This window comes from Mustela putorius, unplaced genomic scaffold (genome assembly GCF_011764305.1).
Source record: "Mustela putorius furo isolate JIRA1106 unplaced genomic scaffold, ASM1176430v1.1 tig00000594_pilon_pilon_pilon, whole genome shotgun sequence".
In the NCBI taxonomy this organism is placed as follows: domain Eukaryota; kingdom Metazoa; phylum Chordata; class Mammalia; order Carnivora; family Mustelidae; genus Mustela; species Mustela putorius.
Genome location: NW_025421427.1, coordinates 1,325,916 through 1,346,655, shown reverse-complemented (window position 1 = coordinate 1,346,655; position 20,740 = coordinate 1,325,916). Strand labels below are relative to the sequence as shown.

General features: G+C 48.8%; 1 long non-coding RNA gene and 5 other non-coding genes across 10 annotated transcripts in view; 3 read left to right on the top strand and 3 right to left on the bottom strand.

Moving 5' to 3' along the window:
- LOC101692929 overlaps nucleotides 1-20,740 on the top strand; it is a 49,295-nt gene that overhangs the window by 23,626 nt on the left and 4,929 nt on the right. For 2 of the 5 annotated variants that reach the window (XR_001177590.2, XR_001177587.2), the window contains exons 3-4: nucleotides 9,116-9,255; nucleotides 16,075-19,653. This is a non-coding gene — a long non-coding RNA (uncharacterized LOC101692929). Of the gene's footprint in view, nucleotides 1-9,115; nucleotides 9,256-14,416; nucleotides 14,538-16,074; nucleotides 19,654-20,740 lie in introns of all 5 variants that reach the window. The other 3 variants (XR_001177588.2, XR_001177592.2, XR_001177591.2) reach the window with 3 other exon arrangements.
- TRNAT-CGU lies at nucleotides 6,916-6,988 on the bottom strand. The gene has a single exon. It is a non-coding gene; the product is annotated as a tRNA-Thr (tRNA).
- TRNAL-CAA lies at nucleotides 12,454-12,558 on the bottom strand. The gene is made up of 2 exons: nucleotides 12,521-12,558; nucleotides 12,454-12,499 (listed from the first exon to the last, which is right to left on the bottom strand). It is a non-coding gene; the product is annotated as a tRNA-Leu (tRNA).
- TRNAL-CAA lies at nucleotides 13,518-13,623 on the bottom strand. Its single transcript has 2 exons — nucleotides 13,586-13,623; nucleotides 13,518-13,563 (listed from the first exon to the last, which is right to left on the bottom strand). It is a non-coding gene; the product is annotated as a tRNA-Leu (tRNA).
- On the top strand, nucleotides 15,722-15,793 carry TRNAM-CAU. Its single transcript has one exon. It is a non-coding gene; the product is annotated as a tRNA-Met (tRNA).
- On the top strand, nucleotides 16,945-17,017 carry TRNAK-UUU. Its single transcript has one exon. It is a non-coding gene; the product is annotated as a tRNA-Lys (tRNA).

Below are 20,740 nucleotides of genomic sequence, written 5' to 3'. Positions count from 1 at the left end.
GCCCCTGATCCTCGCCCCCTCCCCGGGGCCTCTCGGGAGAAAGGCCAGTTGTGGGCATTTCTCCGTTTGCTTGCTTAGTTGTCTGATTCGGGCCTGGGGACACGGCAGCTGTCAAAGCGCATACACCTAAGATCCGAAGCCTTTTGGCTTGTTTATGGACTAATTGCCGTGAACTGGAAGGAGATAGCCTGCCTGTTCTTGAACACAGTGGCTACCAAACAGGACTGGGAGTGATAGACCAGCCCTACCTGGAAGGAGAAGCTCTCTCCTTTCAGACACACGGAGAGTGGGGCAGGGGGAGGGAAGAGGTCTCCGCCCCTTTCGCCGCTGTACGGGCATCTTTCCGAGTATTAACGCCCTAACATGACGAGCAGCGAGAAGCACCATAAGCTCCTGGGTGGATGGCCGCCGCACCGGAGGGTTTCCTCCAACATCCCCATCACACAGTCCTGGAGAGACACCGAGGGCGCCTGGACCTCTAGCGATCATTCCGTCTAAATAAGAACCCTGGCAGTTACCCCCTGGACAGAGCTTACCGAGGCCAGGCACCGTTCGAAGAGAGTTATGTAAATCTCTTAAATCTCTAACAGCACTCACGGGCCTATGCTCCAAATCCGGATCTGGATAGGAGTCAGTATCTAGGGAATTATTGTTCTTAAGGGATGAAACTTGTCATGACTCGAAGTGTCACTGGGGATTAAACGGACTTTCATCAGAGAAGACACATCTGTCACACAACGTGGGCAGTAGGGCATGAAATCGTGTTCACGGAGGAAAAAGCGGAGAGCTAAGTACTTGGAATAGTTAATGTTAAAAAAAGAATAACCATCTCTGACCTCCATCTACTCTTCTAGGGAAGCCTGGCCTGTATGGACCACATCACCGGCCCCCGGCCCTCTGCCTTCAGCTGGATTTTCATGGTGGGAGCACTAGAATGAGATCAGAATGAGAGAGGACACAGAAGTTGGAGTGTTCGTTTTTCTGCATTCTTTTCTGGGGGTCAACACGGCCTGGTTCATCCAAGTGGATCTTTCCTTCTCGTTCCAATAACGGCTTCCTTCCTCTTTCCTTCAGCCCTTGGGATACTAACCACTTGATATCAGTAGCCCTGTACTCTGCCTTTCCCCCCAACCTGCCCACACCTTTTTTAAGTAGCCCCTTTCTGAAATCCTTCTAAAAATACCCCATTGCAAAGTTCTCTGTATCCTCTTGATTGCCTGATTGACAGAAACCATGATGGAATTCATAATTATGAATGACTGACCATAGTTTGTGAGATAGTTTATAATATTATGTTTTGAATGGGGAATAAACATGGGAATAAACATATTTTTGTAATTGATGGGGTTCAGAACACACTACCTCAAAATATGGCAACTTAGCAAATTAAATATTTTAAGGTGAAGGAGTCTGAGAAAATGTGAAAAGCAGGAAGGTCACTCTGACCCGCTCCTGCCTCTCTCTCCTGAAGCAGATCATAAAACTCTCATGTGAGAGGTACCCTGAGGAAAGAGGCACCCTTCTGTCCAAAGACAAAGGGACTCCAAGAAATTCCTTCCAGCTTACTAGACTTACCTTGTATCCTTTGGCCTATCATAGTTCCCCACAACAGTCCTCTCTTGGTCCAACTCAGCATAGAAATACTCAGCTTTAACCACTTCCTTGTGTTTTCATTTCCTTATAAAGGCTCCCACGTCCCATAAACCTCTTATCAAGTAAACATGTATGCTTCCTTCCTGTTAAACTGTGTCAGTTTAATTTTCAGACCCAGCCAGGGACCCTAAGAGAGTCCAGGAAAACTTTTTTCCCTTCCCTACATAATAGTAATGCAAATACAGGGAAACCATTGGACTGTTGACCTACTCTTCAGGAAGAGGATAGAGATTTGCTAACAACTGAAATGCCCTATTAAAGTCATCTCAGACACTGACTACAGGGAATGCTCAAATTCTTTCTCAAAAAGATGATTCTGAAGACTCCATGATTCAAGGTTCTCATGATTCTGCTCTGGAAAGAATATGATATGGCTGAGCTCCATTTGCGATTTGAGAAAAATTATGTATTTTTATAACCTGAGAATAATGCCATTTACCTGTAGGTGTATCTTCTCTCCACAAATCTTTAGGCCATATTAATAACATGAATATGCTAAAATAACATTTTACATATTTATTTATTCATTTTAGAGACAGCATGAGCAGCAGGAGGGACGGAAGGAGAGGGAGAGACTCCCTGCTGAGCATGAATCCCAGTGTGGCTCCCGGGCTCGATCTCAGGACCTGAGATCATGACCAGAGCCAAACTCAAGAGTCAGTGACTCAAATGACTGAGCCACCTAGGTGCCCCTGAAATAGCATTTTAAACATCCCAGGACTTGGCTGCCATGTGCTTCTGGGGCACAAAACTCTCCAACCCCATTTATTCCATGTTTTTAGAATAGTGGTTTCCCAGAGGAACTGGAAAATTGCCTAAAACCATACCCATGAATAGTCTGACCCCCAGAGATCGAGTTCATTAGTTTGGGATGGATCCCGGAAACCAACATTTTTAAAAAGCTCCAGTTGATTCTAATAATCATAGGCCCTCCCTGTCTTTTAATCTAAGGAATCAAAGAAAAATAAGGAAAACTGTTTGGATCCCTCTCAAGTACTCAGAGTGGAGAAAAGGCTGAAGTTATACATGCATTTGAAAAAAGTCACCCAAAGAATGAATAATTTAAGAGCACCAGTCTAAAAGGAAAGTTGAGGAATTGAAGCAGATGGCCAGGTTTTCTCTGTACACACCCCCGGGTACTTCACAGAATGTGTTAATTAGGCAGAAACTGAAAACAGTCATTAGTATTCTCCAACTTGGAAACTTGTAGGTTGGCAGTGGGAGGTGGGAGCTGCAGCCTGGGGGTGGGCTGCGCAATACCTTCTGGCCTGGAAGCCCATCCCCCCCCCAACACCAATAAGGGGTACTTCCCACAAGATGGAAGAACTGCCAAACCTCACTCTTCTGCCATCCTCTCTTCAGGATTAAGTTAGGAGAGTCTTAGAGGAAGAATTATCCAGAATGAATAACCTCTGGGAGTCAACCAACCCTTGGGAGGTCACAAAGAACAATGGAAAATAATGTGGAAATATGGGCCAGTGACCAAAGAGATGCCCAGAAAGTCTATGGCCCTCTTCAGCACTCCGGAGAGAGCAGCATCACGTACAAGACCAAAAGAACCCTAAGATCTCTCTCTCTCTCTCTCTCTCTCTCTCTCTCCATTTTCTGCCACTCTCAGCAGAATGGATGTCTTGCATTCTGTTTTCCGTGTCCACAGCTCCTGGATCCAAACCTGACACAGGTGAATCCCTGGGTGGTAGCTTGGTCATAGTCTTATGCTCTGGCTGAGGAAACCAAATTAACTTAAAGAGGACAGAAATGAATGACAATGACGATGGTAGAGCAAAGACAAGAAAGTGAGTAAAGAAGTCATTACAGAATTGACAGATGAGAAGCAGCAAGCAAAGTCGCTGCCGCCCTTCCAAACACTGAATGTGCGACAAAACAAGCTTAGTGAAAGTTTCATAGAATTCACTGGAAAAAGACAAATACCTAAAAGAGAACGGAGATCTAAAGTCAACCTGTCTGCAGTAGAAAAAAAAAAAAAAATAAGTGAACTAAGAATTAAAACCTCAATAAAAATTTTTGTAAAGGGATAGCTGGGTGGCTCAGTCGGTTAAGTGCCTGCCTTTGGCTCAGGTCTTGATGCTGGGGTCTAGGGATCTAGTCCAAGGTCAGGCTCTGGCTCAGCGGGAGCCTGCTGTCCCACTCCCTCTGCCCCCTCCCCTGCCATTCCACTACCCCCTGCTCAATGCAGGCTTTCTCTCTGTACTGTCTGGGTAGGCAGTTAGTTTAGGCTCTCGGGGGACGCCCAGAGGCCAGCAAAGAGGAGACCACCGCCGGCTGTGGGGAAGGTCAGAGTCCCGCGAGAAGCCGGACCCCCCCAGACAGGCCCAAGACGGCGGCGCCACGACCGGAATCCCCTGAGCTGGTGAGGAGGAAACCCCCCCAAATCCTGCTCGCGAGAAATGTTGATCCCAAGCAACGAATATTCCACCCTCTTGTTAACTGTCGGTAAGTGAACCCCAAGGCGCACAGCTCTCTCTCTCACCTGCGCTCACATCTGAGAATGTGCTTTCGCTTTTATAAAATTCCCCGCTTGTATCTCTGTGCATTGTGCTGTGTCTGTCCTCAAATTATTTCCCATGAGGAGACCCAGAGCCTTAAGCGCCATCTTGGAGGTGGGCTGGTGGCCTCAGGGTCTGGGGTCTCCCCAGGTCACCCGGCAGCGGGCTCCCAGCTACTGTCCTGAGTCATCATTCTCAGATGCTACCAGCTGTACAGGCCTAGGAGGAAACTCAGAATGATGCACTTTCTTGCCTCCCCCCTGGAGTGGGAGCAGAGTGTCTTTGGCTCACCCAGATGCAAGGTGAGACACAGAACATGAGTATGATGTCGGAAAGACCTTATTAGGGTTTGAAGCCCATGGCCAAGAAAGAATTCTTGAGACGTCTTTGGTGCAAAATAGATTTATTGATGCACGGAAACAGGACCTGTGGGCAGAAAGAGCTGCTGCCCCGGTGTTGTGGGGGTGGTGATCATAGACTATGGGACTGGGGAGGTAAGGAAAAGGGAGGTTTGGAAAGAGCTTTCATGTAGTGAAGAAGACACACAGGATACCAGAGGCTTTGCTCTTTGTCAAGTTCAGGTTGTTTTTCCTTTCAGTAAGGCATTAACAGTGAGACAGTTGGGAGCTTCCTGGAGGAACGTTACAGTCACACTCCTGCTATCACACGTCCTTATCAATGAGCTTTAGGTTTAGAAGAAATTTAACTTTATTTACATTTCCCTCTGCCTCAGCCTCCCTCAATTTTAGGGAGGAAGGGTGATGTTAGGGCTTCAGGAACGGAGTTCTGGGTCTCTGGAAATTAGGCTGTTGGTAAGAAAGCCCTTTCCTTGTAAATCACTAGGATATTTGTAAACTGAGGGAGACTCAGGTCTGGAAGGATCATGATCTCTACAAGTTAGCTGTTTGTTCTTCCTTTAGGGCAACCAGGAGTGCCTGAGGATGTCACACATACCCATGGTGGGGGAGGGGGTTGCAGGGTGTCAGCTTCTGCTTTGTCCTCAACTTGCCTTCTGTGTTCTCATCACCCCTAACCCCCCACACTGTTCATATATATATATATATATATATATATATATATATATATATATGAACTACTGCGTTATGTAGAAAATATTACACAGCAGGCATCTGGAATAGTACCCAATCTGGAATATATAAAACCCCATAAAGAAAACTCAAGGACTTCACCACCACGCCATTCTTCAGGGGCCAAGATCTCCTGATCTTCTTTCTTTTCATATCTTCGTCTCCCATGTAAGGCCAAGATTTGTAGACGTACTTGGTGGGACGCTACGGACAGCATCTACATGCTCCTTTCTCTCTATTAGTTTTTATATTTTCACTTCTCATCAGCCCTGTGAGTAAGAGTTTACTGTGAAGGTGGGTTCTAGAAGTCAGAATCACTGAAGTCACAGTTTTTAGACTTGACCTCAGGCACCGTGAAGTGGGGATGGGTAACAGGACATCCAGATAGAAGGACATGGAAAACCAAATTTGCTCGTTGGGCCTGCGTATCCCGTGGATGCTTGAGGTCCTTGCTCCTCAGTGCCGCCATCATTGATGCGATGCTTCTCTCTGTCTCTCCCTCTCCCCTACCCCCTCTGCTCTCTGTCTTGGCCTAAAGAAAAATACCACACCTAAAAATAAACATATGACAACAACAAAAATAATAGCCATTCCCCCAACACAAGTCACATTAATGAGGCATTTAAGATCAAGGATGGATGTCTATTTTGCCAAGTGTGCTACATTTTTAAAAATCTAATTCATTTATATTTCCTAAACCCTTATTAAATTTATTTTAATTAAAATTTTTTATTAAAATACGATACATTCTTCAACTCACTCAGGAAATATTTACCGACTGCTTACTAGGTGCTGAGCATTACTGTAGAAGCTAAGGTGTATGATCCTAGCCACCGGACAAGAACACCTGCGCTCGGCTGTCTTACACTCCAGTATGGGATACAGACAGTATAGGAGATGGACCACTAAAATACACATCCTATTCTATTTTGTTAAGTATATAAATACATGTTAATAATAAGCAGAAAAAGAGACCATGTTGGAGGATACTGAAATGTTAGACGGGATGACGGAAGAAGGCATCACTGAGAAAGTGGAGGGTGCAGACTTCAAAGAAATGAAAACGTGTACTCTGCGGACATTGGTAGTCCGAGCATGCCAGGCAGGGGAGCGACCGGAGCAAGACCCTGACATAGACTGTTGGTCCGCTCCCAGAGGAGCAGAAAGTCCACTATGACAGCAGCAGCAGAATCGGGGGAGACCAACAGGAGAGCAGAGAAGCCATGGGGGCCATTCTGGATTCTGTAATCAGGGTGACAGTGCAGCCCTGTTTATGCCTGGAGTTCTGATGTGATTATTAATGATGCTCTTTTCATTCAGACGAGTGTCCCTACAGTGGCTCAACTAATCCTGACTCTAGGTTGTGATTGAGACCCAATACAAGTTAGCGCATCTGCTGGCTTCTATTGGCATTAATTGTAAATGGTGGCACTTCTGCTTTCCTACACCCGAATTTCATGTATCACCAGCAATTTAAAGAGGATACAGCAGCTTTATCCCCGTCTTTTATGATGAACTTCCGTTTTAGAATCCCCTGCTTATGTTAGCAGTAATTTTCTGGGAATAGAGAATATAGATTTGGCAAATTCATTTCTAGTTCCAGCTTTTGGTGTCAAGGAAACATTCCTTTTGAAATCATCTCGGAAGATGAAAAAGCAAAGAGCTGGAGGCCCCAGTGAGATTCGAACTCACGACCCCTGGTTTACGAGACCAGTGCTCTAACCCCTGAGCTACGGAGCCCCGCTGAAGGGGCTCTCAACTCCGTGCCCTAAAGCTGATTATCTATGCCCAAGTTTCGTTTTCCGTTTCTGTGAGTTCCTGGAAATTTGATATGGCACCCCTCCCCCTCCCCTTTCCGATGTCCTCCGTGACAGTTGTCACGTCATAAAGGCTGTCTGGGGACTCGGCCCGGACGCGCGACCGGGCAAAGTAGGGAGGCGGGGGTAGGGACAGAAGCGGCGCCGGATCTCGCAGGCCTCCCGACCCGAGTCCGCCGCGGGTGTCTCGGAAACCAGCAAGCAGGGGCCTTCCTGTCCGCCGCCAGGGCCGGCGCCGGCCTCCGAGGAAACTGCAGCTAGCTTCAACACAGACGCCAACACCCCGACTACGGGCCATACCCGCCACTCAGGAAAGACACTCAGAAAACTAAGATGCGCGGCGGCGCGTCGGCCCCGACTCCAAACACGTTCACGTGCTGCACGGGGAGGCGGTGCGATCCGGCCAGAGCCCGGAGGCCCGCTCTGCAGAGGACCCCACAGGCCAAAACAACCGCGGTCACACACAGGCACGACCATGCCCTTGTGACCCGGAGTGTCACAGACGCGCCTGATAGGAGAACCAAGCAAACGAAGGAATGGTCGTATTAATGAAGTGGAGAGTGCGGGCCGTGAAGGGGATGTCAGTCTCGTCACTTATTCATCACGCTTTCCTGAACGTCCTAGGATTAAAGACCGCCTCCTGCACCCCGGAGGAGCCAGTGTGTTCCAGTTCTCCAAAATCCTAAATTCATCTGTGCAATAAGGGACCCTACCTCCCGAAACTCATCGTCATCACCCGAGTATAAGAGAAGAAGGGGATTGCAGGCCCAAGGAGTTCAAGTTTGCAGTTTTTTTCAGATTTTATCCCATATTTAGATACCCTGTTCACCTCCTGTTTCTAGCACCTACAGAAATGTATAACTTCACTGAAATTCGGGTCTGTTAGGGTTCAGACCTTGTGTGTGTGTGTGTGTGTGTGTTTTGTGTTTTAATGATCTTAAGTGTGATCTCAGTGGGCTTTCTTCCTCTACCCGCAGAGACAAGGGCTTCTGATCCTTGAATGCATTCATTCAGCATAGTGTTTACTAACATGTGGAGCAATGACAGGCAGGGGCTTCACTTCTCTGGTTCACCTAGTCCTCGGTAGTTGAGACTGTCTAGCACTCAAATCTCTACCAGGTGACATAGCCTGTGACAGGCTATGTTACCTACAGATGCAGTTAAATTGCAAGTGCTTTTGCAGCTCTGCAAGGGCTCTTTAAAAAGAGGGGAGGGGTGGTAAGAACACCGGAAATGAAGAAGAGAATGCAGTTAGCAGGGAGACAGGAAGGACAGGAAGTAGGAGAGGGTAACCACCTGTTCCCACCAAACCACCAAATCTGTGGGTGAAATTCCCAAAGAAGCCTGGAGCCACTCCTCCCCCAGGCCTGAGTCTCTGGTTGTGACTCTGAATTTTGGTCGGGCTTTCCACTTACAAACACCACACTAAGGTACTATATATCCATATACATCATGTATCATGTATCATAAGATGATGCTAAGTAATATTTCTCTATATTCAGTTTAGCCTTACCTTCGATAACTGTGATTTGAAGACCCAAATGATCCAGAATTCAGTCTCTGTTGGACCTGGCCCTTTGACTCAGTGATGCTAACTTAGACAATGAACTTTTCCCTACTGTTTTATTAATTTCCACCTCCTTCCAATGTAGGAAATCTTTGCCCAGTTGGAATTTATTTTAGGAAGGGTTTTCAGAACACCCGTTGGATTGATCTCCAAATTTAGGGTTACATTCAAGAGGGGACATCAGGAATCTCTACTGTTCCTCTTCTTACCATCTCCCATCTGCCAGTGCCTTCTATTGGCTGAGTCCAGACAGGAGCTAGGGGGCAAGAAAGCCCCAATGATGCTGCCTTCCAGGGCCCAAAAGCAGGGAGAAAATAGCGAATGCTCAGCCGCTGCTGTTGTAACTGCGGTGATGGGGTTAGTGTGGGGTTGGTTGAGTCATGACTTTCCATCATGTATAAACCTTGGATCATAGGCAGGTTGAAGCTTGAGCAGCTGATAAGTAATATGTATTTCTAAACAATTTTTATCATCCCATGTCAGGAGCACAGCCATCGTGAGGAGGAATATGGATCTGGTTGCCACTGCCTGCCATAAAGTGAGGAAGAAGGCATGAAGTACAGCTTCTTTCTAGCAGATGCGTCCCAGGGAGCCTGGCATGGGCAAGGCAGCTCTGTGGTCAGGTAAGGCTTAGGAGGCATCTGGTTCTGGAAAAAATGTGGGGCTTCTGGTTGCAGCAATAGCTCAGTTCATTCCAAACCGCCAATGAAGGCTGCAGTGTAGACGTATTTCCTGGCTCTATTAGTCCTGCTGGAGGGGTAAGCAAATCTGTTTCTCTTGGAGAGTCTTATGATCTATATAAATAATGTTTTGGAAAACTCATTCTGATGATGTGAGCCGAATGAATTACCCTTTTATTAAAAAAAAATTTTTTTAAGAATTTATTTATTTGCCAGAGTTAGAGCACACAGGCAGGGGGAGTGGCAGGCAAAGGGAGAAGCAGGCTCCCTGCTGAGCAAGAAGCCCAGTGCAGGACTCGATCCCAGGACCCCAGGATCATGACCTGAGCTGAAGGCAGATGCTTAACCAGCTGAGCCCTCCAAGTATCCTTGTGTCACCCTTTTAAAATGCACCATGTTACCCTGTGCTTGAATGTTGGGATGCTCCGGCAATACCAGCGATGTGCAAGTTGCCAGTTGGGAAACATCAGCTACTGGCCCACAGAAAGGTAAGCTTGCTCCAGGATATAATTAAATGCAACTTCACTACAAGCAAATCATCAGCAGAACGAAACAAGATGCTTGGTTATACAGTTGACTTACCTCTGGCGAAAACTCCATATCTTGAAACAGAGCAGACTGGTTCCAAACATTTATGGATTGTGCTGGTCACCAACCACACTTTGAGTGGCTCTGCCCACAGTTTTCCCTCCTTCTAGTCATTTGCCCTCAAACAGAATATCCACTGACTGTAGCCACACACGTGTGTATCACCTTGGGCTGGTGGATACAGCTATTGGTACTAGCTATTGATCAATAGCTATTGATACAGCTATTGTATACAGGTATTGATACAGATCAATAGCTATTGATACAGCTATTCCATTGGGCTGAGTTCATACATGAAGCAACGAGAAAATCCTGATTTTGTAATAACTCCTTTTGGAGGCAGGTTTCTGGCCAACGGGCCTCAGCTGGAATCCATAATGTCTCTCCTAATGACTGAAACCTAGTGTGGCTGTTACTGCTCTAGCTGTGGCTGGCCTTCGGCCATCCCTGACAGGTAAGACTTAGCAAGACAAATGCTCTTATCTCCTCTTTCGAAGGATGAGAAGGAGGTAGGAGGAGCTGAGAAGGCACAAACACATTTCTAGCTAGGCACAGAGAACTGAAAACAAGTCCAAAGGGTATGGGAGAGAAATTCATTGACAAGAATGTCAGGATTTCCATAAGTGAGACATTTTGTGCTGGTTCCAGGAAGAGGCAGAACAGACCAGCATATTGGGCCCATCTAGCCCACGTGAATGGGACATCTGGAGATAAACGGATCCCTCTCGGGTAAAGAAAGGGAATAAAGGGCACCCCAGTGCGGAGAAGGTGATGGGGCCTCCAGCATAAGGCTGATGGAAGAAACGTGGCTAGATCTCTGCCTTCCACAAACCCCTCACCCCAAATTTATACCACACCCCACCCCACTCAGGGACATGCTTCTCCATGAGCGGCAGCTAGTCTAGAATAGAGAGAAATTGTTAACCCAGGAAGCTGGAGTTGGGGCACTCCACTGATAAGACATGAGCAAAACCACCTGAAAAGAAACTGAAGCTCTAACCTTCCTCCGGAAGAACGAAGAACCCAAAGTTATCGGTGCACTCGAAATGGGTTAGAGTAAGAGCTGGCAAGCTCTTGCCATGAAGGGCCAGGTAGTAAATATTTTCAGCTCTGCGGGCATGTAGTCTCTGTTACAACTAAGCTCCTCCACAGTCCTAGAAAACAGATAAGCAAGTACCCGTGGCTGTGTTCTTACAGCTCTTTATTCATGACACTGAAATGAGGAATTTTCGCGTGATTGATCATTTCAATCGTCTTAGAATGGAACGTTTGAGCTCACAGCCCCTGCGAACATGGGCAATGGGTGGGATTTGGCCAGTGGGGTGGTTTGCTGACCCCGGAATGGAATACAATATAGACTGTCAAATACAGGCGAATACAACCTCTCAGAGTCTGGTTTGAAAAATTAGTGCCATTATTTGAATTTCTTCTCTGTCCCTTTTTGCTTGTTCCTTTAATTATAAAATGATTATATTTGCCATTACTATTGCCTAAATTACTATGGCTGCATAACAAATAACCCCCAAATCAAGGGCTTGACACAGTACTACATGGGTTTTGGTACATATATATGTAATTTCTGAATCCCATGATGGCCGAGGTGTCACCTGGCATCCTTCAGGGATCTGACCAAAGGTTTTACAGTTGCATTATTGGCTTCATCTTTAGACCGTGTTTTCCTGATGTTTTCCCAGAAGGCTTTTCTTAATTGTGATGTTGTCTGTCATCTGGAGAGGCTGGCAATGAGGGACAATCTTTTTTTTTTTTTTTAAGATTTTATTTATTTGTCAGAGCGAGCACAAGCAGGGAGAACAGCAGACAGAGGCAGAAGCAGGCTCCCTGTTGAGCAAGGAGCCGGATGGGGAACTGGATCCCCAAATCCTGGAATCATGACCTAAGCCGAAGACAAGCTTAACAGACTGAACTACCCAGGCAAAGGGACAGTCTTCTTACTGGATATCCAGCAAGTCCTGGTTCCTTTATAATGAATGTTTCTTTCTTTTGTTTATCTCTCTCATGACTCATGTTACCATCTAGGCATCTAGGATAAGCAAGGTGACACCTTCAAAACATTGCCCGGACACTTCCTTGGATGAATCCCTAAATTCATTAGGTCCATGTCCTACTTTTCACATTAGCACAGGAACAGTGTTGCTCAACCTCCTGCCATTAGACTTTAGAGAGCAGGGCCCTCCCTTCGACTTCTTTTTTTAAAAAAAAGATTTTATTTTTGAGTAATCTCTATACCAAACATGGGGCTGGAACTCACAACCTCCAAAACAAGAGCATATTCTACCGGTTGAACCAGCCAGGTGCCCCTTCTCCAGCTTCTAGTAGCATTTTTCCTCTCTCTCCTTTGAACACCCCTGACTTGGGACCAGGGAAATCGGACAGAGCTGTCTTCAGGACTTCGCAGTATCCTTTTCTGATTCCTGCCTGCTTTCCAGTAGGATTTGTTACCATTTTCGAGTAACAAATTCTCTGTTAGCTTGTAACTATTATGGGTCTTTTCCCTCATGGAGGGTTGGGTGTTCAGGGGCTAAAAATAGAGAGTGTCAGAAGTGGGATTCGAACCCACGCCTCCATGCGGAGACCAGAAGTCCCAGGACGGGAAGCTGTGCTTGAGTCTGGCGCCTTAGACCACTCGGCCATCCTGACACTACGTTGTGACGTGCTTCAGTTTCCTACTTCAGCTTTGGCTCTCCCCGGGACTCGCGGCCGAAGCGGAAACTCCGAACTCCGATGCAGAAGCGCAAAGACCGAGGAGCGCGCGCTCCGCGCGAACCCGAGCCTCTCCTGCAGACCCGGAGACCAGGAAGCCGGCGCCCCTCCCCGCAGCCCGGCCTCGGGCCTCGCAGCGACCCCGCCTGGGACCTGGCCTGGGACCTGCCTGCAGGCCACCGCGATCTTCGTGATCCGACCCGCATCCTGCAGGCCCGGCTCGGCGCACCAGTGCCTGGACGCAGGGGGTCGTTGAGAGACCCGTTCAGGGCATTTCGAGGCGTTCCTCCTGTCCCCGACAATGAGGCCACCGGCCGCAGCCACGCGTCATCTTTCACTTCCCCACACGGGTCGGGAGCCTCCTGCCCCGCGGGGTCGCTCGGGCGCCGCGGGATAATGCGGTCCCCCCATTCTCTAGAGCCCCCAGGGGCCTTTCAGCTACATCACCCGCCGGGGCGGGGGCCCGACAGCAGCTCCTCTGAAACAGAAGGTTTGCCCTTTATGCATCTTCCTCCTACAGACCACAGAACCTGGTTGCACGTCTCCCCCAGGAGAAGAAGGTCCTTCTGGTTCCCTTTCATCTTTGTTTCGTTTTTGTTTTGCTTGTTTTTAAGACAAGTTCCCAGGCTTCCTTAAGGTCACCAGGATGGCAGAGCAAGGCATGACCTTCTCAGAAAAATCGCTGCCGCCTTCTCTCTAGGAAGAGAGGTCACCGGGGGCTCTGCCATGTTGGGGGAGGGGAAGGACGGAGTAACGGAGGGTGCTGCCCTCGCGCGAGGAACGAAATGGGGCTGCGCGCACCGGGAGAGTGGGAGGAGTCTCGATCGGGAAGAAGAGAAACCTAGGACTAAGAGGGCAAAATATTTGAGGAGTATGGCAAGAACAAAAATGAGCCTTGTCAGAAGTGGGATTCGAACCCACGCCTCCATGCGGAGACCAGAAGTCCCAGAGCGGGAAGCAGGTGCTTGAGTCTGGCGCCTTAGACCACTCGGCCATCCTGACACGACACGCTGAAGCTGTGCGAAGTAACAACTGTCAGTGACCAAAGACCTAACATCCAGGAAGGGAGCAGAGAGCTATTTCCAGCAGGTGCAGGAGCGATCGAGCATTCGGCACGACCTGCAAAACCCGAAGATGGGACAGGACGAGTTCTGCGGGGAAGCGGCGAGCTGGCGACCGGATGAACGCAGCTCTGAAGTCCAGGCGCCCACGCCTCTCTGGAGGTCTTTCTTCCTCTGCCCCACGAATCCTACTGGCTGCGACTTGCAGGACCGGCCTTAGGCGTGGGGCGCTGGGAATGCAGATTTGATCCGCGCCGCGTGGCGACCGCCGTCTAGGGGGCTCTCCCTGAGGTTCACAGACTCTCCCGCATCTGGGAGGTCACTGGGTGTGACACCATCCTCGGGAAGTCATGACCCCATGGCTTCTGTCTTAGGAGGTTAACACAAATTCTGCAGGTTCTGTAGCAGAGGAAATGAAAAAGAGTGGAATGGTGGTCTGAAGATTTCAGAGGGAAAATTGAGAAGGAAAGAACAGCTCAGAAAGGAATCAACTAGAATTTCCCAAGGCTGGAGTTCATGCAATAGACATCACACCTCTGTTTTCGGAATATTGGTGGCCAGGCTCATCTCAAGAAACTGGGGTTCTCTCTGCCCTTGGAGAAGAATGATTTCTGGTTCCTTAAGAAGTATGGAGTATTGATAACCTGTCTTTGCAAAAATCCATTAAAAAAAATTTACCTCTGCGGTAGCAAGCACCTTCTATGTTCAAGACTTTTTTTCTTTTTAAACTTTAGAGCAATCCGAACCATACAAAAGAATATGACACATAACCATGAAGCCGAAAGGAGAGAAGTCTGGTTTTGAGTAAATAAGCAGCAGGCCATGGGCTCAGGTGTGAGCAAAGATTCCAGCAAGGTAAGCTCACCTTGGGCTGTGATAGCTGTAAGGCCACGTCCCTGGTGGGAAAAAGGAAACTACCTTTAGGAACTGAGAGGAGGCTTCAGCTACTTTTGCAGAAGAGATAGCTTCTCAACTATGGTCTCCGGGCATCCTTGGAAGGTGGAAGATGAGACAGTCTCTGAGAGGGACAGGAAGGAAGGCGCAGGCAAAGGGTGTTAGCTAAGAAAGGAGTAGATGGAAAAGCCTTAAAAACAGCTTTGCGGGATTCTTTGTCCGGAAGAACCAGGCTTCGGTGACAAAAGTGGTCCACGGACATAACTAGAAAGCGCCCCGAGCCTCTGTTTTCCGCTCCACGGTCCACAGATCAGGTGGTCACAACACACGCACACACTCTCTCACACGCACCTACTCAGTGTGGAGACTAGAAATCGGAGATTTCCTGTAGGCAGCACGTCCCACTGCAGCGGAGGACGGCGCCGAGCCTCCCGCGAGATTCCTGCCGTCCCCACTTCCCTGTAACCTTGCGAGAGACCGTTCTACAACCACCGCTTGCTGTTCCTCCCCTGCCGCCGCTCGGCTGGCCCCCGGGCGCCCCGCCTGATGGGGACAGTGACCCGCCGCTAGGAGCTCCGCCCCCGCCTGCCCCACCCTCCGCCCGGCCCTCGCCCCGCCCCACCATCCCTCGCCCAGCCCTCCTCCTAGCCCTGCTCCTGTCCCTCCCTCTGCCCGGCCCTTCTCTCAGCCCGTGTTCCACCCTCTGCCCGGCCCTCCCCCCGCCCCGCCCCGCCCCGCCCCTGCCGGGCCCTGCTCCGGAGCCCCGCGCCCAGGCTCTGCCCCCAAGCACTCGTCCCGGTGGGGTCGCGGAGCGGCGGAGTGCTCTGGTGTAGGCGCGGGCGATCTCAGTTTGGAACCCATCCCTGGAAATCCGTGTGGGAAGCCCAAACGGGCGAACACCGAGCTCCCGAGAAAGGGCTTCCGTTCAGGTTCTGGTTTTTCTTGAGAAGATTGCACAGGCGCAGGCGTCCTAGAGACGTCTTGTAGGCGGCGCGTTTGAGAAGGCAACGTGGGGTACACCCAGAGTGGGAGACGGTTGGAGAGGAGACGGGTGCGCAAGAGGAAAAGGGGAAATTGACGCTCGGGGATGACTGTACTAAGGCACTTCCAAATTTGTGGGAATCAGAGAAACGCTCATGGCAGTCAGCAGAGTGGCGCAGCGGAAGCGTGCTGGGCCCATAACCCAGAGGTCGATGGATCGAAACCATCCTCTGCTACAGTATTTTATTCCTCGCAACGCGAATTCGGCGCGTTTTATTCTCTCAAGTCCCAAAATTCCCACAGAACACCAGGCCGAGGAAACCAAGTCCCAGACATTCATGATCGTGGCACTATTCTTTACATTTCTTGTTCTCCTTTGGATCTTGTTGAAACTCACTCATTATAAAATTGTGTCTGTATTCACATTTTTAAAGCTCACAACACTTTGGGAAACAACGCACCATCTTATTTACTGCCCATATGCACTGACTCTACCCCTGCTTCTTTGCCTCTGCAGTGGGCCTACCGTGTCTCATGAGCGAGCAAAGATCTGCAGTGAGAGAAGCCGGACGCCTTTTCATCTGCTTGGTCCTTCCTGCCTTTTACTAGGTTGTAGCTCAAGATCAAACGTGGAGCTAAAAAATAGAGCCAGTGTACCCGAGTGGACTCCGGTGCGTGGGTGGTGAGGGGCGGCGCATTATAGGGTTCACTGCAGTGGAAGGCCGGACGAGTGGGTGCAAAAATAGCGCAATTGGCAAAGGGGAGGGTGGGCAGGTGAGAGGGAGGGGGGGGTAGGGACACGGGGAGAGGGTGAAGGAAAGGAGCGTGGAGGAAAGATGAGGAATGACAAGGACGGAATTGCAGAGCGGTGGGTTTCCCAGGGGGTTAGTTTTCCGGACAGAAGCCCCTCTCAGGAGAGGGTGTCACTTTTGTCTGTCTGTTGCTCTGCCCCTAATGTCCTAGAACCCCCCAACTCCGAAAGAAAACACGGTTGGAAAGGACAGGAAGTGAACCTCCTGCCTTGTGCCACAACTTCCATCTCTACGCAAGCTTTGGCTCTCCTGAAGTTCTTCCCACTTACAGAAGCCATTGGAGGAAGGGACACCTCTTCCTCCTGGTGAGCTGGTGAGCTGGTGAGGGACTTGCGAACCGGATCCCACCGAGTTCTGAGCCACTTTCCTGTTACTCCTCCTGCAGTAAATACCACCCTATAATTGTGGAAGGAAGAATTGCAATGCTCAGTGCCATCAAGCTCAGATGTACTGCAGAGCTGAGGTGTGTGACCCTTGCACCTGGAAGAGGCTGGTAATTTCTGAAACCATGAACGTAGTTAGCACTTCTTGGATCTCTTAGTTGTTTTATATAGTGAACTAAACTTTTTCAGGAGGCCTGGGTAGCTCAGTCGGTAGAGCATCAGACTTTTAATCTGAGGGTCCAGGGTTCAAGTCCCTGTTCAGGCGATCCTGGGTACTTTTACTTCAGTTAAGTCTATGTAAGTAGAGCTCATTGAGAACATCTCTAGAGTGGGATATTGGTAACAGCCAGACCAAAGGCATATCCTTAAAGAGGTTTATGTTCTAGTGTTTCATTAATTACCTCTACCCAATAAAAACTGAAATTTGGGCCCGAATTGCCAAGAGGAATTGGAAAAGCACATAATGGAAAAATAAGACACAAGTGTTGGAATTACCAAGACGGCCATTTTAAAGTTCCCTTGACCTGATTCGTTACTCTTGGAGTGGCAGGGGAGCAATTTGGGGGAAACCGACAAGAATTTCAGAAAGCAGTGACTCTGTCCAGTCTGTTCCCACAGTTTAGATTGACTCTTCCTATATAGAAAATGTGTGGCATCTTAAAAGCCCCTGCTTGTAAAAGCCATGATATGCAAACACATTTTGAAATGGTCTTAGCTGTCTTTTTTGTCTTTACATTAAAAAGTTTCTGTTGTTACCCAGAGATTTGGATTATGGTTAAAGACCCTGATCCTGGGCTCCTAGTGCATGGTTTCTGTGGGCACAGTGTTAAACCAGGAGGCTGTGAATTCAGTTTTTATAATTCTTTATGCTTTTAGCCTGATGATATGAAGTATAAATACTGCACTTAAGTTCATTGTGTTAGTTCTCTCCTTCTTTGCTGTTACATTATTAATTTGAAATAATCAGGTGTGTGCCTTTTTGAATCTCTATCCTGTCCTTGTTTATCTTATTTATTAATTTTGTACGCACATGAAATATAACATTCTCGAAGTCAAAACTATGCAAAGAGATGTAGGTGACACTTTATCTGTGATATGTATTGCAAATACCCCTTCCTCCTCTCCTCCTCCCCCCAATTTGTCAGCTGTTTTTAGTTTATCACATTTCTTGAAATGTAAATATTTTCAGATATGTAAATATCTCAAATTGTGGTATTCACAAATGAATAGACAAATAACTCGGTGCAAGAAAATACAAAGTCCAGAAATAAACCAAATCACAATAAGGATATTTAATATATGATAAAGAATGCATTTCAAACCATGGGTGCAAAGATAGACTTTTTTATAAATAGTTCAGGAACAACATTCCTAGAACTGGAGACTCAAAGCCTTTCTCTGGATGAGGCTCCAGCTCTGATGTGGCTGGTTTGATCTTCTGTCCAAACAACTCAAACTTTCTCCGTATCGGCAATAATGCTGTTTCATTTTCTTATCACTCGTGTATTCACTGGAATAACACTTTTAATTTCCTTCAAGAACTTTTCCTTTGTGTTCACCGCTTGCCAACTGTTTGGCACAAGAGACCTGGCTTTCCGCTGTCTCGGCTTTCAACATGCCTTCCTCACTTGACCCCTTCTAGCTTTTGATTTAAAGAGAGAGACACGCCATTCCTCCTTTTCACTTGAACAATTAGAAACCATTGTAGAGTTACTAATTGGCCTACTTTCAGTATCGGTGTGTATCAGGGAATACAAAGGCCCAAGGAGAGGGAGAGGGATGGGGAACAGCCAGCAGGTAGAATGGTCAGAATATATACAACATTTATGAATTACGTTCACTCTATGGTTTGGGCACAGTTCATGGCACCCCAAAACAGTTACAACAGTAACATCAAAGATCACTGATCCAGATCACCACCACACATATAATAATAATGAAAGCATTTGAAATATCATCAGAATTACCCAAGTGTGACTCGGGGACACAAAGTAAGAGAATGCCATTCGGAAAATGGCGCTAGCAAACTTGCTCAGTGCGGGGGGTGCCGCAAACCTGCAGTTTATAAGGAACAATAAAAACAGTAAAGCAAAGCTCAAGAAAGCAAAGTGTGCAGGTATATCTTGTGAGTACCTTCCTAGAAGACAAATTGCTGATTTGCTAGGTCATGTAAATGTTTAACTAGTTGAGGTGATGACAAACTGTTTTTTCCAAAGTTGTAAAAAGGTATGCCCCGTCTTAGGCCATTGGGGGTGGCAGGGAAAAATTGTACTCTAAGCTGTCTGACCACGACAGCAAGGGAATTCCAGTCCCTGTCTCAAAGCCCTTCCAGGTTCGTCTTTCCTACCCCAAAAGTACCAATATGCGATGTAGAAGGGTATAAATCCCCTCCCTGCTTGTGCTCGGGGCTCACACCTGTGGAGGACCGTCTCCTCTGAGCCCACCAGTGTTAAATAAACCTGCGATCCTCCAGCGTCTCCGAGAGCCACTTGGTTCTTCGTCGGGATCCGTCAGGATCCAGGCCAGGTTCCGTAACACTTGGTTCCCTGACCAGGAAACCCAAGGGCGCTGGGTTGCACGGGCTTGGGGCACCGCCGGAGGTCGGTTTCCCGCGCCCTGGCTGATTTCCGGCAGTTTCCCGCGCCCTGGCTGATTTCCGGCAGTTTCCCGCGCCCTGACTCATTTCCGGCAGTTTCCCGCGCCCTGGCTCATTTCCGGCAGTTTCCCGCGCCCTGGCTCATTTCCGGCAGTTTCCCGCGCCCTGGCTCATTTCCGGCAGTTTCCCGCGCCCTGGCTCATTTCCGGCAGTTTCCCGCGCCCTGGCTCATTTCCGGCAGTTTCCCGCCTGGGCGCCTCCGGCGGGCAGGCTGTTCCCACGCGGACTCGAAGGAGACTTGGCAGGTGAGGACCTGGTCGCGACGTCGGATTCCGGTGAGGCCTGGGGCCCCAGGACCCAGCAGGCCCACCCCCGAGGGTGGAAGGGGAGACAGACCACCTCCCAGGGACCTCTCAGAGGTCTCACAGGTGGGGCCTCCCTGGGGGAGGGTCCTTCAGGTCAGGAACACCTCGCCCGCAAGGGGGATGGGAAGGAATTTCCGGAAGGAGTTCCACTGGTCCGGGCCTCCTGGGGGGAGGAACTGTAATAACTTCGGTGTGAATGCGTGAGGGAATGAGCAGTCTGACCTGGCTTGTCGGGCGGACTGATTCTGTGGCTCCACCGGCGGGCACCCTTAGGGTCCCCAGAAGCCTGCAGAGCCCGAGTGGCCCTAACCTGCTTCCGTGGTGACCTCATAGCGTCTAAGGCGAGCCCCTTTGGAGTGCCAGTCTGGAGTTCATACAGACTCGCTAAGGCTAAGAGGCACCCAGGTATCCTCTGGGATGGCAGACTGGGGGGCATCTGAGTGGTCTCCCCTTCGGAGGGACACCCACCCTTCATTAGTCTTCATGCCAGTGACACAGGGAGGGAACGCACAGGGTGGCCGAGGGAGCCTCCCTGCTCATCATCGTGGAGGCTCTTCAAAACGAAAGTTCTTAGACTGAACACTCAAAATTTTAAGAAGCAATTCTCAGGAGACTATGGGATCAAAACATCTGGAAAATTCACATAAGGCACCTTATGTGAATTGGAATGGACCACCTTTGGGGTCAAACTGGCCCTCCAAGGGTGCCCTAAGATCTACCCAGTGTCCAGGTCATTTACAAAATTATGGCCAGGATTCCCAGACACCCTGACCAATTTCCATATATTGATTCTTGGCTTCAGATAGCCCAAACTCTGCTCCCATAGGTCTGATTCTGTGCTAATAGGAAGGACCAAAGTAGGACATCTGTAACCCTAGTAAAAGAACCCAAAGCCAGTAAGGAAGCAAAATCTATCAGGAAGGCCCTGCCCGGGACCATCAGGGACGGCGGATGAGCTCTGGACAAAGATGAACCCATCGGGAAGTGTGGGGACCACAGTCCTCCTTTGACCCAGAGCCTAAAGCTG